Here is a 12,156-nt window from a genome sequence, read left to right as displayed (position 1 = left end):
ATAAATTGAAAACACAATCAGTAGAGAGATGCTAAGTGCGTCAAGGAGTTGCTATTTTGCTGTTATTATTTTCATGTGATGGTGTATTTTTAAAAGACAATTTCTGAAATGTGATTTTTGACTGAAGAGGGGCTTGTAACTAAAGCACATTTAGCATCTACAATGCAGAGGCAAAGCTGACACTGATTCCTACAGGCAAGACTAGCAAATCCTGCTCTTTTTGTCTATCCCCTATAATGTGAGCCACTTGCCAGGATTTATTGATTTTCTCTGTGTGCCTATGCACATACACCTTAGCTAAAACATTTTTCTTTCCACAGCTTAAAATCAAGTCAGAATTATTTGTTCTTCTGAGCTAGCCCTTCCTTCAGGGAGTCTCAAATTTCCCATGAGGGAGCAAACCTCTAGTGGAAAACCTTGCAGGAAAAAAAGCTGTGTGCCTCTGCTAGCCATAGGTACACCGGGCCGATGACCAGAAGCAGAGGAGCAGGAGGGAGACGTGAGCGAAGCAGCTCTCTGTCCCCCTCACCCCCCGCTAGGTCGTCTCCACCCGAGGAGGTCACGAACATCCCTGTGAAGGGAGGGGGGGAAGCCTTGGTGGCACCAGAGCCTTAACCACACCCCCGCTTTCATGCCGGCTTGCCAGCTTCACTATTCCTCGTTAAATGCTGATTGCAAAGAGTTAAAGTGTTTCCATATGTCCAGTGGGAGAGTGGAGTTTGTAGCCTTTGGCAACCTCCGCTCCATCCAGCTGCGGGTGCTACCTGTGTGTTCCCGGGGGCACCCGCGGGTGCGCGCCCGCCTGCGCCGGTGCGCCCACACGTGCGCTCGTGGCATCCACACTGCAGCCCCGCGGCGTCGGGGCAATTGCTCCAATTCTGCTGGGGAAGATGTTAATTCAGAGTGGCTCATGGTCCCCCCCGCCCCTTCCCTACGCTCGGAGCTGACCACGAACCTTGTCAAACAATATACAACTGAGAAGAATGCAAATAAACTTTAGTCTGCATAGCCCAGCAATGTATTTAGCCGCCCACTTGCAAGATACTAAAGTCTTGTGCACATGATGCACAGAGAACGCCGGCTAGTTTCACCAATCCCTTCAGACAAAAAGCAAAAAAAAAAGGGGGGGGGGGGAGAAAAAACCTGATCCTTGTCTTTATATCTGTGAGGTTGGAGTTCTTGCTAATAAAGGAGCTTTTCCCATGATGCAGTGTGGTAAGGATTGGCCTACATGTAGCCCAGCAAGCCACTGCTGATGTTTTCTTGATTAGGTGTCTTATCTTCCATTGAGCTGCATCTGATGAAGGTTGCTGACAGCGTAATGGCAGGGAAAGCGTCGGACAGCTCCATAAAATGGCAGCTATGTTATGACATGTCAGCCAGGACCTGGTGGATGGTAAGTTGCTGCGATAACTTTTATTTTTTCTCCCTGAAAGCTTTTTTCCCTTTCTGAACTCCTCCTTCATTGTTGCAATGCACGTGTTGCAAGGTTCAGAGTGCACAAAGTTTCAAGCTCCAGCTCAGTGACTCCGTGGAGCTCCTGAACACCGCCGTGTGTCAGATAGGGTCTCGCTGCTACCGTGAGGGAATGGGCCTTCCTTTTAAAACAGCAGCAAGGACAGCGTGAGATTTTTCTTCTTTTTCGTCGTCTTCCTCTTTTTTTTCTTTTTTTTTTAAAGTGAAATGCAAATTTTGCAGTTCCTGCCAAGCAAGCTGGTGTAAGAATGTGGAGGTGGAAGCAGTCACGGGGAAAAAAGAAAGCAGCTATGTCATCATGTGCTTGGCTAATTGTTCTTGAGTTGGTCTTAAAACAGAGCAGTCTGCCTCTTTTTTCTGTTTCCTCTGAATAATTATTTAGAAAGTGTATTGTATCATGTTGTGAGCAGCTTCCTAATCAGTATGTGATTGTCCCCCACGCTTCCCCTTAATTTGGAGTCCTCCTCCCTTCCAGTGAATGCAGTAACTGGAGCAACTACTGATTAATATGCCGCTTGCCATAATTAAATTTAGTTAATGAGGCTATGCATATTCAGTCCATTTTTTTCTTTGTTTGGGCAAGCATGGCTTTTTTGTTCATATTTATACAGCTGCAAATGAAAGGAGGGAGGTGGAAAAAAAAACTTAGCTGAGGGAAGGGTGGACCCTGAGAGACAACTTTTTTTCAGTGTTACCGAGCACAGGAGTCTAAAACTTTCTTTGATCAAAATAGTGGGACCTGGAACAAGCATTTTGGGAAAAGAAAGGCTTTTCTTCTCACCAGAGCTACATGAAATTTTCTCCATATACTGATTTTGTTGCATGGAGACAATGGTCTCTTGTATGCAATAACCATGCCATGAAAAAGACCTTCTGCTGGCTGACATTCCATTATGAATATTAATTTCATTCTTGGGTTGCTTTGTCTGGCCGTGTATTTTTACCCTTTTTATTCCTTCGGTGATTGCCTTTGCTTGTTTGTCTGGATAATTATTATGCTTACTGCATGGGCTTTTTTGTTTTGTGTTTTTTTTCCACAATTAGTACAGTGCTGAGACAATAGGCACTTTATTCTTGGGCGGTGGGTCTGGGGCGCACCAGTGGATAGCGCGTCCCAGTGCCTGGACAGAAGGCAGCTTTCTGATTATAACTGCCTTCTCCTACACTGCTTTGCAAGGACTTCATTATTTTTCCAAAGGTGGATGTTGGTACGTGCCTTCAGTGAGGGTATCATACATGAAGGGAGTATTTAATTTAAATTATGTTTGCTACTTGTTTCTGTACTTTTGGGGGAAGGAGAATTTTTCTGTCTTTGCTACTTGTTGAACTACTGCAGTCTGAACAATCATATTACTTCAAAAAAAAGAGAAAGAAAGTAAATGATGAAAAGCTATTTTATGAACTAACTTTTTCACTGGGAGTTATGCTTTATAGCATTATGTTTAGATTCGTGTTTAAATTTTAATCAGACTTTATATTGTATGTGCTTATGTTACTGAAATGAACAATTAAAGTAGCTGACAGATGTTTAGAGGAAGATACTCTAAAATGTTTGCATAGCAGATTTCCTTAATCTTGCATGTATAAAGGCTTTTTTTCCTAAGTAGCATGTGTTAATTTTAATAAAAGTTTCTGTAAGGATAGCTTTCAGTAAGCTGTCAATGCTTCCATAGGGAAAATGAAAATCAGTACTTTCACTGCATGCAGTATTTTATCCTGAGCTATAATCTGTAAAATACAGGTAATGTAAATTATACACTCATTCCCATGATTGTATGAATTTCATGCAAAATTTAAAAAGGGAATTTAAAAATGCATGACTGTTAAGTAGGGGTGAAAATCAAATGATATTTTAGCTGTACTTTTTACTTTACATTATGTTTCTAATTTATAAAATTAAAATTGTAGGATCTAAGGTAAATTCATGTATAGTGTGGATTATTTTCTCTCAGAGAAGGTCATTATACCTCAAGCTCAAATGTCGTAACATATAAAATAATACCGTAGAGTTTATTGTGTAATTATTTACTGCCTATCAGGAGTGCACAGGGTAAGTAAAACCTTTGAACATCTGAGTGAGAAAACAAAAAAGGCAGACTTTTCTTGTTTTTTCCTGCTTTTTTTTTCCTGAATGGTTGTAAGCACTGAATTGCAAATGCCTTATGGGGAACAAGAAATAGTGTACTAAGATGATTGCTCATAGTTATAAAAAAGTTCATTAACAAACACTAACTGTTATGACAGGCATCATAATAAACATGGTCTTTTCCCTTCATTGTGGATCAGTTATCTGCTTTGAAATCATTTTGCAACATGGAGGTTTAGCATCAAAATGAGTTTTAATATTCCTAAAATAATGACTTTTTTTAAAAAAAAGAAATTATAGTGAAAATATTTTCTATAAAACAGTGTTCTGTCTTTCTGGATTAAGTGAAATGAGTATAAGTAAAGTCTGTGTTCTCTAGCTGTGGCATTACAGTACTACTCTATTTTTTCCTATCTTACTCTTAGATTCATCTGGATTCTTTTATTTTGCTGCAAAACAAATTCATCTGATGGGAAAAAACAAACAAACAGAAGTTACACCCTCTCTCCATCTGCATGCTCTTAAATATGGACATATTTACTAAAATACAAGAGGGTAGAAGTTTTACTGCAAAAGTAATAAGCAAATGAATGCAAACAAAAGTAAACTTCTAATATATTAAATATACTGAAAAGTGTTAGCTGACTACTTGAGCGTTGTAGATGGCTGTGGCGTGACCATCTTAATTGTGTATCTTATTATTTCTACATTTAACTTTGTGGTGAGAGAAAATATGTATTCAGTGAAGAGAAAGAACCTATATATCAAGTATTTATTATCCATTACAGCTGACAAATATTCTAGATTTTTAATTAAAAAGATCTCCATTTATGAAGCAAGGAGGACTGATGATAACGATGACTGAGAGGATGATACCTGTAGAAACATTAAATATTTTTTCCTGTTTTCAATCACTTTGTCTAATGGTAAAGGGCTTGTTCAAGATTACATACGTACAAGGCTTTCTAGCTCACTTTGCAGATTTAAAAATTCAAAGCTAAGTAGTGATTTGCAAAATTGTGTGACGTTGTTACTCAGGTGCTGTTTTTTTCTTGTGAGAAAGGTTTACAATATTTGCACGTTTAGAACCTGTTGAAATCTATTTTGTTAAATCTGTGTCAAGGTACGAATCTACCTCTCTGGTTGTCAAATAGATCATTTGCCCACAAATCTGTAACGTGTGTATGTATCTTTTAGAAAATCGCTCCATAATCTGTTTTTGTATACATGTATACCCTGTTTTTGTATACATACGTGAACGCATGGGCATAGCGCACGGGAAGGAAAAATTTTGGAAGCCATTAAGAAAAAGTATAAAAATCATAGATTCATGGTAGTAAAGACCCAGAGACAACTAGGAACTTCAGATTTATTGCAAATATTGCACATTTCCTTTTTCTTCATGGCTTGATCTTATGATCAAAAAAGATCATAAAATCTTTGAACAAAAAATTTATCAACATAAAGTTTATCACTTTTGTATTCTACTCTATGCTTTGACTTTCAGAATAAAAATATTTTAAAAAGACAGATCTCACACTAGCACTATGGATGTATCAATAGAACATATCGTCTTGAAATAGGCGAAAAATAACAATTCACGTGCTAAATTTTAGTATTACAAGAATTATTCCAATCCTAAATTTATTAGTAAAGCCTGATTTTAATGTACTTTTTGGTTTTACACAAATGTTAATTACATTCCAAGGGAGCTGCAGTATGTCAATATTTTGCAGGAGCACATCTGTGCAGTTTTCTAATTTGTATTAAAATGATATTCACAGCAGAACAGCTCCATCAGTTGTTCAGATATACGGCTTGTTAATGAATCCTTTGTTCTCAATAAAGACTTTTAATTAAATGATTTAGAAACAAATGTCAGTGTAACTGTGGACATATTGAACATGCTATGCTTATTCGCAGACCTAGAACACAATATCTTAATTCTGTAAGTTTCAGGGGAGGAGCGGGTAAGAGGAAGGGTTAGCTCAGGGTTACATTCATAAGCTGTTGTTGGGTTTACTTTACTTGTGTAAAAATGCAAAGCCAAACGGTGTACATACTTAACCACAAAATTCTGTATTCCACCTCCAACAGAACTGTTAAAAGTTCTCTATGATTAACTGAAAGACGTTCAAATTTGTCTTTGAGACAAGTTTTTTGAGACACACTGTATATGCCTATACCACACTGTAAATGTTTCCTTTTAGCTTTTATTCAGAGCAGTTATATTTCAGCCTGCAATAAATATCTGGCTTGGGATTTACTTACCGACTTATTGAGACATACTCAATATGCCTCTCAATTAGATCACTTAAAATCAGAAAGATCTGTCATTAGATCTATAAAGCTGCAACTTGAATGTGTGTTCATTTTTAAAGTCTAATGTTTTTCATTATGGAGAAGGGGAAGAACTGTCTCAAGTGGTGACTTTTTTTTTTCCTTCATCAAGGAAAAGCCTGGGAGTAATAGGGAATCTAACTTAATAACAGTATTCAGTAGTGCAGGATGAAGGTGCTGATGTTTGTGCTCAATACGTTTGTTGCAAGATTTTAAAAACTGTGTCCTTATGGCCAACAAAAAGGTATCTGTGCTTATTAAAAAGTATGCATTCTTCTAATTCCTCTGTTTCTTTTATACTACAATCTCTTGCGTGTTAAACACGTATTTCCACTTAGATTTGCTCTTGTGAGATGTTTAGTAGTTACAGCATCTTCAGAGTAAGAAACCTTTTTCTATTTGTGCTGCGTGCTTGTATCCAGCAAGAGCTGCACAGTGGGAGTCCGACAATGACTCCCTCTGTCCGCGCACAGTGGTGATTTTAACCTACTTTTCTTATGAACAAAGCCCTGCATCAACAGCATCATAAACATACGTTTGTGTAAACGTGTGTGTGACTGTAGGTCTGTGTGGGTGTAGGCTTAAGGCATGATCACCGAAATCAGGAGAAAGGACCTGACTCACTCTAAAGAATGCTCCTACAGCATGTATAATGCAGTTGTAGTCTATATAACGTAACTGTGTCTATAATATGTGTCTATAATATTCAAAATATAATTAACATTAGTGTTTCTACATATCTATAGAATTCAAGATATAATTAGCATTAATATTTCATGTATCTATTGTGTACTTTTTTCCCCTTTTGACTTATGTGAACTTGTGTTTATGATTCATCAAATGCAAGCACAGTGAAAGATATGGGACCTTGCTGTACGTGAATCATCTGTAGGATCTATAGAAATCTTATGCAACTCATAATAAAGTTGCTTTTTCTGGTCTGAAGTTATTGGTCTGTTCTTTCACTTTCCTGTTTTAGCAGATCTCTTTTTTCTTTATGACAAAAATATTTTTTGCTGTGCAAAAAAGTAGTTTTCCAGCTAGCATTTAAGATAGTTAAGTTAATCCTCAATGTTATTTGATGACTGATGAGTCAAAATTCTAATGAAATAAAGCTGCTTTTTAAACTCTGAAACAGATAGATTGAAAATTTGATCAAAAACTGGAAATACATCTTTAAGATATATTTTCAGGATCCCAATGTAAGGCCTTAATAATAATTGAATATAGCAACTTAAGTAAAGATTGTGTCTTAAGTAAGACTGTATCTTAAGTAAGATTGAATAAAACAGCTCAAGTAAGGTGAAGGAAAGACCTGCAATAAAGACAGATAGGTGAAGGTTTTTGCAATCTCTTTTTGCAATTTAAATGGTACAAAACTAGAAACAGAAGTTACTGAAGAAATGCTGGTATAGACTGGAACAAGCAGATATTCACACAGGTATTCTTATGATGTAGAGTTTCTTCTTCTCTGTATAATTCTTCCAAATTTTTAAGCTATTCTTCCCTTTGTATATTCACTTCCCCTCCACTGTGGCACACACATTTTGAAGGAAATGTTATTCAAAATATTCGAAAAACAAATTGAATATTTCTTTTTCCATTAAGTAAGAAAGACTAAATATCTTACATGATTGGTCGTTGCATTCAGAAGTCCTCTGGGTAACTTTACAGGAACCCACTTAATATCTTTCATATGCACATACAGAAACCATCAGTCTGCTTTTTTGAAAAATAAGTTCCTCTTCTTCTGCGATGATCCAGCTCTTCACCCTTTACACCGTTCTGCACCCTTCCCACCTCTGATGCATTTTCAGCATGTGACTCTGATGAATCTCTGCCACCTTTGGGTTATTATGTGTTGCAGACTTATTGATTTGTTGCATTCCAGGCCTACAACTTTTCATGTGCATGTAACGTCTTGGCAAAAATTTAAGAAAAGAAAAAAAGTCACTGTAGTAGTACTTGCTGGAAGTAGGAAATGGCTAAGTGTCAGCTACAGTTGACATAATGTGTCTCAAATTAAGACATCAGGTTAAGGAGCGTGTACCAGAAAAGACTGCATTGAGAACAAATGGAATCAGCTCTTTCAAACCTCTGAAACAAATATGATTAGAAAGCAATTTTTGTCTTCTGTCACAGCTGCTAGTAATAACTCTACCACTTTGTGCAGTTATACAGTGATACTGTTAACTGTCTTAAAAATATTACTAGAGCTACTTTGAATTCTAAACACAAACACACAATCAAGTATTTTTAACGGGTCTTGTCCCTCAAAATGGGATGTGAATATTCAGATCTTGCTGTCCCAACACAGAGAAGAGAAGTCTGCACATGCAATGACAGAAGTTTCAATAAGCGGAGTGCAATGTCAAGTGTCAAACTGTCACTGTGAAATGATCAAATTTCTAAAAGATATTAAATATTCATTCGGATATGTTCTATTTAGTATCCTTTTAAATGATTACTCAGTTCTCGGGGAATCTCAACAAGTGTTAAATCCTAATGGAAAGGAATGGAATTGCTTGTAAGTCAAGGATAAACTGCGCTCAGAGCTTAGATCCAGGTGTGAATTTTCCCCATGCTCAAGAAAATGTGGCACAAGTCTTTTGATTTCTTCCGTATAATAAATTTGATCCAATAAAGTGATGTGGTCAATCAAGGCAATGATATTAGTGCAATCAATGTTCTACCTATAAATGAAGCCTCTTAGCAAAAGCTTGTGGGTTTGAGAATTATGAATACAATGCAATACATATCTTCCCCTGAAAGGAGGATCAAAACAAATCCTTTAATATGGAAGCTTAAAAGCCAGACCGGTTTAGCGTTTAAAATGCTTCATCCTCATATTGTGACACTGTAAAGTTGTCCCTTTTAGACCAGTCATATTCCATTTGCGCTGAGAGAGCAATGTTTGTTTATTCTAACTACCTCCTTTAGGTGTTAGGGACCCCTGCTTCTATAACTCCTTTAAAACTCCCTATTAGCTATCGACAAAAGGAAATACTGCAAGAATCTTTCATTGGAAATAGATGACTATGTTGAAGCCATATAAAAAGGCATCACTGTGCTACCTCAAAGTAGAAGTCAACATGGTTTCAAAAACCATTGAAAGATTATTGCGCTATTCTGGAAGGCTAATCAGGTTTTTATCTCTCAGAGCATTTCTGCAGACGCTCTGGTGGTTTCTTAAGCAGTGCTTACTGTGTCATCTTCCCAGCCACAGTATTGTTCCTGTATGCATGTTTGCAGATCCAGGATTTCTTAGTTGCATCTTTGAGGGTACTGGGAGGGTTTTGTTTGCTTGCTTGCTTGCTTGTTTGCTACCCACAGTACCACTAGAGTTTCTTATTTCATCAGTCATTGCTCTCGTAGAACAGTCTCCTCCTAGGAGCCGTATGGCTTTAACAGCAATCTAGTGCTCTGCAGGATGAAGAAGGGAGAATAAATTATACGTAAACCTACACAACTACATTGCCAGGTTGTTAGGCCTGTCAGTCAAATTTGAGTGCATTTGCATGGGCGCAGTCTTAGAAGAAGGTATTAAATGGATCTGTCCTCGAGACTGAAGTCTATCCACCTGGCATCTGTGACAAAACCAACAGGTTTTCGTTTTACACCTGGACGCAAACTCCAGCTGCACAGGAGCATAATTCTAAAGTCATGGATACTGCTGTTGGTACTGACAATTAGCAGGTTCAAGTGGCAGGGTGAGCCACTTGTGCCATAATCTGAGCTCAGTTAGCAATCTGTTTCATTTGAACTACCTTTAAACTCTTCAGCAGCGGTTTGAGTTGATTTAACCACGGGCACTACGATGAAAATGTGTTATTCACTTTACCAGTCTATCAGTGAGCCATTTGACTCCAATTTCATATTGCAAGTTCATATTGCAAGTTGTCATAAAAATCTATTCTTTTCAACCAAACTAGTTTTGAACCCAGAAAATATTGCACCTCTGAGCTAAGTGGAAAGCTAGGACTCCTTCACATCCGGTGAATTTGTTAGTGAGAGAAGGGAGCAGAAATCCTTTTATTCTTGCTCCGATAAATCTACACTATAATTACATCATGATTAACACGGCTACCTAAATACTCTTTGTAAAAACTGCGTTGTGGCGTTGGTTATTATAAGCATTAAGAGGGCTGTTTACACATGCATGTATAATGCAAACTTTGTGCTTGTGCAGTAATTGCAGTAAAACAATTAACTTAGACTAGAGCAAAGTCAATGTGTTAATGTCAATGGCACAGGTTAGTTTTGAGTGAGTGAAAGCTCAGTGAAAGTCAATTTAGTACACTGATCTTCAGAGCATTTCATTCAGATATGTTTTTGTATTGTGCAACTGCAATTATATCAATACGTCTGGCTGACAAGTGCTGGAATAGAATATACATTATTTGTATTGCCATATATCCCAAGTGATAACTCAGTGGTATGTCACTAAAAGTTTCCTGGTATCTAGTGTGAAGGCTGTCTCCTCCTTGACTGATCTTGGTGACTGTTTCCATAATCTGTATATGCTACCAACAGCAACAAAATGGCTGTACAGAAGTACCAAACATGACAAGCATGGAGGAGAAAACTGTCATCTCTGTTAGCTTTAGGCTGCTTTCCAAGAATAAGCCTGATTTCATCTTGCTCCAGTTCAACAGGTGCATTAAGTAAGACCCAGTGAAGACAGAGTTGCAGCACACCTGTTTCAGACAAATGTATCCTAACAAAGAATCTTTCCAGAGCATTTCAGAAGTCATTCGCAAAGTTTTTATTAAACTCTCAGTTAGGTTTTTATAGCACAGTAGCCTTAGTAGACTTTTCTGGAAGAGAAGTGCCATTCTGTAGTAGCATTTGTTGTAGACTGCATATGCAGGTATTTTTAGACTTATCTGCATATCTGCATTTTGTCAGCATACAAAATCAATGTGCAAGAGGGTCTTTTTCTTTTTTTTTTCAAGTTTTACGAAACTTGAAAGTGTACAGAAAAAAGTCAGGAATGTGCATTACTGACAGTAAATGGAAAGGTTTCTGTCAGCTTAAGTAATTTACTTACTTGTATATTGTTGCTAAAAATATCTATAGCTGTTTAATCTGATCTTTGAAAGGAAGCAAAAGGGAGGTTGGTTTCTGAGGGATATTTTGGTAGGGATTCATAGTAAATTCCGCAGCAGTGGCAGTGCCCTTAAACACACTCGTATACATCTGATGCTCTGGGTAGGCAAAGAGGGCACTGTAATTTTAACAGCAGGTTTAACACATAAAAAGAAATTGTCCGGAATTTCTCTGCTGCTCCTTGGTGCTGTCTTGCAAAATGCGCAGGGTGATTTACTGGCCCTTTACTGCCCTGCACTCTTCAGATTGATTTGCAATTAACTCGTTACTTGTATCTTGTAATCAGAAGGTCTAGATTTACAATGATGAATGTATCAGAGCCTTTCTTTTCCCATCAGCGTCCTACATTTTTACCAACAGTAATGAGCTGTCACAGTGTGAGTTCTGGAGATGAGATTAGTACATGGAAGAGTGAGTAAACCTGTACACTAGCAGCATAATTAAACCAAGCAGAACATAATAATAAGCATGCTATAGCAGTTTGATACGAAACAGGGACCAACTTGAACAGGCGCTTAAATTGCGTACATCCCCAAAACAGTGCCTAGCTGTTGCACTTTAAAGATTAGCAGTCTTGGTGGCACCATGTTCATTATCGCCCCGCTTTACATAGCTCGATGTCTTTACATGCACGGTTAACAGGGACTGCGAAGCTAAATTCTGGTGCACTACGTTCCACATATGGTGCTTTTTCGTGGCACACTGTTGACATCAGAGCCACAGGAATGGCAACAGCACGGTTCTGGGAACGAGTGTGAAGTTTAACGGCAAACAGGTATGGCTCTAAGATATCTAATATGCCTCTGTAGAGTGAGGAGAACCTGGGTGACTGATGCCTCCCTGGAAAAGGGGAAAAAAACCCACTCAGGTTTCTCCTGCATTCCAGACAGCAATGGGGGAAATTCAAGGTTAGCAGTGGGCCCCAGAGTGATGACTGCTTTGTAATGGAAAAAATGCAATTACGTGAAATATTAGACTCCTCTCTCTCTGCATTAGTGCTCCTCAATCTATTTGAGAATAGTCAGAAAAAAAAATGAAACTTCTCAACAGATGCCTGGCTGCCTGGCTACAGAGAGGAAAACCATAATTTGTCTGTAATCCCTAATGCAAACAGTTGTTCATTAAGAAACAAAACTAATGTAATC

Source organism: Struthio camelus, chromosome Z (assembly GCF_040807025.1).
Source record: "Struthio camelus isolate bStrCam1 chromosome Z, bStrCam1.hap1, whole genome shotgun sequence".
Taxonomy (NCBI): domain Eukaryota; kingdom Metazoa; phylum Chordata; class Aves; order Struthioniformes; family Struthionidae; genus Struthio; species Struthio camelus.
Note: the sequence above shows the minus strand (reverse complement) of the source record.